The following is a 7,159-nucleotide window of genomic DNA, read 5'->3' as shown; positions in this document are numbered from 1 at the left end:
CAGAGACATGACCAGCTTTTGCATGTCATTACATTTATTATGCTAGTCGCGTACTAAATGATGCAGAAAAACTATACTACTACAGAAAAGGAACTACTTGCAGTGGTTTATGCCATTCACAAGTTCAGATCCTACCTAGTAGGATTTAAGGTCATTATTTATACTGACCATGCTACTCTAAAGTATCTACTCACTAAGCAGGATTCTAAACCCAGACTCATAAGATGGGTATTACTCCTATAAGAGTTTGATATAGAAATTAGAGACAGAAAAGGGACAGAAAATCAGGTGGCTGATCACTTGTCCGGATTGAGCCAGTAGCAGGGACTTCTTCTCCCTCCACTGACATATCTGAATCCTTTCCAGATGAGCAACTTTATGCCATCCGGACAATACCTTGGTTTGTAAACATTACAAACTATAAGGCCATATGGTTCAATCCCAATAAGTTTACCAGGCAGCAAGCCTGGAAACTCATGCAGGATGCAAAATATTACCTATGGGATGAACCATATCTCTTTAAGAGATGCTCGGATGGAATAATCCGACGCTGTGTGTCTGAAGAAGAGGCACAGAGAATTCAATGGCATTGCCATGGTTCAGACTATGGAGGACACTTTGGAGGTGAGCGGACAGCCACTAAGGTACTCCAAAGTGGCTTTTACTGGCCTACTCTCTTTAAGGATTCTAGAGAGTTTGTTCGTAACTGTGATAGTTGCCAGAGGGCTGGCAATCTTCCTCATGGTCACAGCATGCCTCATCAAGGAATATTAGAAATTGAGTTGTTTGACGTGTGGGCATAGATTTCATGGGACCATTCCCGACTTCATACTCAAATATCTACATCCTTGTGGCAGTAGATTATGTGCCTAAATGGGTTGAAGCAATAGCAACACCCACCAATGACACCAAAGTAGTAATGAAGATCCTCCAGAAGAACATCTTCAGCAGATTTGGTGTTCCTAGAACACTAATTAATGATGGAGGAACTCATTTTTGTAACAGACAGCTGGATTCTGTCTTGAGCAGTTAGGAATTTGCCATAAAGTAGCAACACCGTATCATCCCCAAACAAATGGGCAAGCTGAAGTTTTAAATAGAGAACTAAAGCAAGTTCTAGAGAGGACAGTAAGTTCCTCTAGAAAGGATTGGGCTAGAAAGCTTGATGATGCTCTGTGGGCATACAGAACAGCTTTCAAAACCCCCATTGGAACTTCACCATATCAGTTAGTATATGGGAAGTCCTGTCATTTTCCAGTGGAACTAGAACACAAGGCCTATTGGGCTACTAGATTCCTCAACCTTGATGTTAAAGCAGCAAGGGAGAAATGGCTGCTCCAACTAAATGAGTTGGATGAATTCCACTTAGATGCATTTGAAAATGCAAAAATCTACAAGGAAAAGGCAAAAAGGTGGAATGATAGGAAGTTATCTTCTAGAGTCTTTGAACCATGACACAAAGTCCTGCTCTTCAACTCAAGACTCAAACTGTTTCCTGGAAAACTTAAAACCTGTTAGACAGGACCGTTTGTGATTACTAGTGTATCATCTTACGGGCACATAGAGCTTCAAGGTAAAGAAAGAAGGTTCACTGTCAATGGACAGAGGGTCAAACATTACCTTGAAGGAGATATAGAGCCAGGAGGCTCAACACTGCTACTAAGTTAAGTACAGTGAAGTCCAGCTAAAGACATTAATGAAACGCTTGTTGGGAGGCAACCCAACCTTACTCAACTTTATTTATTTTCTTTCATTTTGTTTTATTTCAGAGTCATGATCATATGCAATATTCAGTCAAGAGACAGAATTCATAGTAGTGAAAACAGAACACTCCAGATAGAGTGTCAAAGTTGAACGCCAGTAAGGAAGCCCTTACTAGGCATTCAACGCCCCAAGAGGGGAACATTGCTGACGTTGAACGCCAGCCAAGGAGCAACCCCTGGGCGTTCAAACAATAATGCAGAGAAGCAGGGAATCTAGATTCCCTAGCCTCTCACGATCAGTGGGTCCCACGAAAGCTCCACCTACCCCATCTTCTTCTTACCCATTGATCATATTTGCTCGAGGACGAGCAAAAATCTTAAGTTTGGTGTTGCAAAAACTTTGCTTTGTGACTTCTACCACTCTTAAGTATAGAAGAAGAGGATGGAGCAAACTAGAAAGCATGTACATGAGCCTGTGCAGCAGCCTTAACAAAGACAAGGGAGTGTCATAGAAGAGATTAAGTACTACATTAGATCCTCAAGGAGGAGCACTAGCCATCATCATTCAGGTGGATTCATTCTCTTTTACCTTTTTTCCTGTTTTATTTTTTTTGTTATGTTTATCTGTTCTCTTGTTCTAGTTGTATGATCATTTGCATTGATGTCTTAAAGTTGTAAAATGTTCCATATATCTCTCACCTTGCTTAAAAGAAAATTTTAATTGAAAATAATTGAGAGATGCATGAATTTCAAGTTTATTAATAAAAATAGTTTAATTATGTTGATGTGGTGGCATTACTTTTGTTTTCTGAATGTATGATTGAACAGTGCATATTTGAAGTTGAAATTTATGAATATTGGCTCTTGAAAGAATGATGATGAAAGTGAAGTATTATTGGTAATCTGAAAAATCTCAAAAATTAATTCTTGAAGTAAGAAAAAGCAGCAAAAAGAAAAAGAAAAAGCTTGCATGCGAAAAAAAAGGGCAAAAAAATAAATAAATAAAAGAGAAAGCAAGCAGAAAAAGCCAAAAACTCTTTAAACCAAAAGGCAAGAGAAAAAATCCAATAGCCCTTAAAACTAAAAGGCAAAGGTAAAAGGATCCAACGCTTTGAGTATCAGTGGTAAGGAGGGCCCAAAGGAATTAAATCCTGTCCTAAGCGGCTAAACCAACCTGTCCCTAACCATGTGCTTGTGGCGTGAGGCTGTCAAGTGAAAAGCTTGAGACTGAGCGGTTAAAGTCTTGGACCAAAGCAAAAAGAGTGTGCTTAAGAACTCTGGACACCTCTATTTGGGGACTCTAGCAAAGCTGAGTCACAATCTGAAAAGGTTCACCCAGTTAAAGTGTCTGTGGCATGAATATATCCGGTGGTAATACTGGAAAACAGAGTGCTTAGGATCACGGCCAAGACTCTAAAATCTGTGTTTAAGAATCAAAATAAGCTTAACTAGGAGATTCAATAATATCATCTAGATTCTATGTTCCTAAAGATGCCAACTATTCTAAGTTTCAATGGATAATGAGATGCCAAAACTATTCAGAAGCAAAAAGCTACTAAGTCCCGCTCACCTAATTGTAACTAAGCTTCATTTGAAACTCAGAAATTTATTGTATCTCAATTTATTTTCCATCCTACTGTGTTTTTATTTGCTTGGGAACAAGCAACGGTTTAAATTTGGTATTGTGATGAGCGAAAATTTTATATGCTTTTTGGCATCACTTTCATATAGTTTTTAGAGTGTTTTATTTAGTTTTTATTAAGTTTTTATAGGTTTTAGTGTTAAATTCACATTTTTGGATTCTACTATGAGTTTTTGGACAATTTCAGCTATTTTATGGCTGTAATTGAGGAGCTAGAGCAGAAGTCTGATTCAGAGACAGAGAAAGCACTGCAGATGATGTCCAAATTTGACCTACCTGCAATCGGAAGAGATTTTTTGGAGTTACAGAAGTCTAAATGGAGCGCTCTTAATGGCTATGGAAATCTGACTTTTAGAGCTTTCCAGCAATATATAATAGTCTATACTTTGCTTCGGATTAGAAGGCCCAAAACTGGAGTTCAACGCCAGCTACCTGCCCCCCTCCAAGTGTCTAGTGCCCAAAAAGCAGAGACCAATGTACAAACGCCCAGAGAGGACCCCCTAACTGGCATTCCATGCCAAGGAGCCTCATAGCACGTGGATCTCATCAAAACTCAGCCCAAACACTCACTAAGTGGGCTCCAGAAATGGATTTTAGCACTAAATAGACTGTTTTACCCTTACTAGTCATTGTTTAGTATTTAAGGGATTTTATTCATGTTATTCGGATACTTTTTACATCACTTTTACCATGATACACGTTTTACATTGTGTTTTACCTTAGTATGAGTTTCTAAACCTCCTAAGTTGAGGGGAGGAGCCCTGCTGAGTCCTATGAATTAATAAAAGTATTACTGTTTCTTCTCCAATTCGTGTTTGATCTGTTTCTAATATGTATATCCGATCTTCATTGTGGTGAATAGGATGATCTGACAAATTAGCTCTGTTCATCACATTCAGACGAACATGCCTGACAAACACCCGCATCTACTTGGGTTCGTGTGAATACGTGACTGGAAAGCACGAGCCAACAACTATGTTTATACATCTCTCAGACGGTTAATCCACGACTTCGTTAGGGACTTCTCGAGACACCAACTCAGCTGATTTCTAGGGAGATTAGGGTCCCCGTGGTATAAGCTAGAATCCAAAGAAGCAGCGTTCTCTGATCTGGAAGATTCGACCTTGTCTATGCCACTTTGAGTAGGATCACCAGGAGAATGACTTTCTAGTGCTTCACCCTTCGTCAAATTAGATGACCACGGCCATGGTGTTCATTCTGTAGCAGAGGAGATCAATGACCATGGCCCATGGTGTTGATCACATACAGCCTGCCATAGAAGAGATCACTCACAAGCAGAGAAGATAGTGCTACCAGCATTAATTCAGAAAGACTAAGCAACGCTAACCCTTAACTGTTCAATTTTCATAGTTTACACAATTTCTGAGTTCTAATTACCTTATTTATTTATTTCCTTTTCTCTTATGCAATTAAAAATAACATACCAACATCTCCTACTCTTTCATCTGCTTGACTAAGACCTGCAGGATAACATACCAACAATCCTCGTGGGATCGACTATGACTCGCTCAGATATTACTTCGAGACTCAGTGCACTTGTTGGTACAATAGTATAAAAGTGTGGGGATCCGTGCTACTAACTATACATTTCTTAGACGGCTAATCCATGACTTCGTTGGGGACTTCTCGAAACACCAGTTCAGCCGAGGTGTGTGGAGATTAGGGTCTTTGTGGTAGAGGCTAGAACTAAAGGCGCAGCATTCTCTGATCCAGAAGATTTGACCTTGTCTGTTGCTTCTTGATTAGGATCATCATGGGGATGAACTGCAGGAACTTCAACCTTGTTCAGATTGGGTGCACACTAAATCTGGCGTTCGGCCAGAAGGAGGAAGATTGGCAGCCATTGAACCAGTGTTGATCACTTACAACCTGCCATGAAAGGAATCACTCACAGTTGGAGAAGACAGTAGGAAAGGTTAATCCAGAAGAATGAAGCATCTCCGAAGCCTCAACCGTTCTCCTATCATTGGTTTTACTCAAATCAAGTAATTTCATTCCTATTCCTGTTTTATGCGTTTTTCACAATATAAATCTTTTCTAATCGCCTGACTAAGATCTACAAGGTCTCCATAGCTTGATTCAAACTAACAATCTCCGTGGGATCGACCCTGACTCACCTCAAGTATTACTTGGACGACCCAGTGCACTTGCTGGTTCAGTTGTGTGAGTTCTTATTTCGCGCACCAAGCAACTTAATTGAAACACTTTATCATTGCAATTGCTGCAGCTACACTGCTAAAGCTAAATACAAAAATACAAAAGTAACAGCATTAAGTACTAACAAATTTGTATTAAACAGCTATTTAGCCTTAATTAATTATCCCCATTTGGGATGATTTGGGATAATAATGCTCCTAACAAAAGTTTTGCATCATCTAATTTGGCAAGCTTACTTCATCAAGATCATCCAATGACAAGAAAACTTCATCTAAACAAGAGAGTCCTGTTCCATCATCATCACCATCATTTTCATCGCTTTCATAAACTATACATATCACCTATTTACTATGATCCTGAATACACCAAAACCAGGAAGGAAAAAAAATCAATAATAATAATAATAACAATAATCTAAGTGCATACATTATTAAACTTGAAATATGTTTTTTATGTGAAATTGTGGTACTAACTGTTTTTTGTTATGATTTTTTTGTTTATAATCTGCTAGAGGATGTTGTAGATTCTGGAAAACGATACTCTTGCATGATTCGATTGGTTCTGTTACCATCAGGGGCTTCTCTAACATAGAACACATAAAATTTCTTGATATCAACTCTCCTATTGCTTGAGTTTGAAACCGCTGCCTCTTTAATTCCCATTGGATTCCAATAATCATTGGCAGTGACTCTATTTTGTGTCCTTTTACTATAGTAGTACCATTGGTTCCCCTCTGCCAAAGCTCTACCTGCACGCACACACATGATAGTATTCATCATCAACTTCAGTTCTCTTGCAATGTGTCATGCAAGTATTGAAACATGGAGAAAGAATGAGACCGCCAAGTTTTCATGGATCAAAAGGGTAGAGATCAAGATCAGGAATGACATCAGGGTGGCAACGTAGAAGTGCTGCTCTTCTGTGAAGGAAATGGACTACAAGCTCTTCATTAGTGGGATAAAACCAAAACCCCAGTGGAAGATTGGCATTGCTATCCCCCATTGAAGCAAGAAAATCAAACCAGCTGCTACTATTATGAAAAGGGTATGTGAGAAAATCGAGAATGAACGTGTTGGTGTTGGTGGTCCAAGATATGTGTGTTATTTATAGTGCAAGAGAGAGAGAGAGAGAGAGAGAGAGAGAGAGAGAGAGAGAGAGAGAGAGAGAGAGAGAGAGAGAGATGACGTGAAACTGAAGCTGGAGTCTTATTTATCACGTACAAATACTACTGATAAATTTTCAATATTTCATCAAATAAAAATAGGTAAACCACAAAAAATGTACTTGAATAATTTTGTCGTCGGTAAAAATATACTCAAATTTTGTTATTGACAAAATACCTACAAATAATTAAAAATGCTATAAAAATGTCCAACAGTAAATATGTAATTTTAAAAAATACCGTAGAGATTGAATTTTGATGCTTGTAAGCATGATTAGAAAAAATGAAAAAATTTTATCTTTAAAGTTTGGTGATTTTTAGTTAAGTATATATTTTTTGTGATTTTTTTGTCAACAACCAATAATACTTTTAAAAAATCACAAAAAAATATATACTTAGCAAAAAATACTAAATTTTAAGAATAACAATATCTCATTTTTCTAACCATACTTGCAAGAAATCGCATCAAAATTC

The 7,159-nt window shown here is 38.2% G+C and overlaps 1 pseudogene; it reads right to left on the bottom strand.

The window, feature by feature from the left end:
• Nucleotides 1-5,741: 5,741 nt before the first annotated feature.
• LOC112704130 (NAC domain-containing protein 104-like) lies at nt 5,742-6,525 on the bottom strand (annotated as a pseudogene).
• Nucleotides 6,526-7,159: the final 634 nt, after the last annotated feature.

The sequence above is a fragment of the Arachis hypogaea genome, chromosome 7 (genome assembly GCF_003086295.3).
Source record: "Arachis hypogaea cultivar Tifrunner chromosome 7, arahy.Tifrunner.gnm2.J5K5, whole genome shotgun sequence".
In the NCBI taxonomy this organism is placed as follows: domain Eukaryota; kingdom Viridiplantae; phylum Streptophyta; class Magnoliopsida; order Fabales; family Fabaceae; genus Arachis; species Arachis hypogaea.
This window is presented reverse-complemented; position numbering and strand designations above follow the sequence as displayed.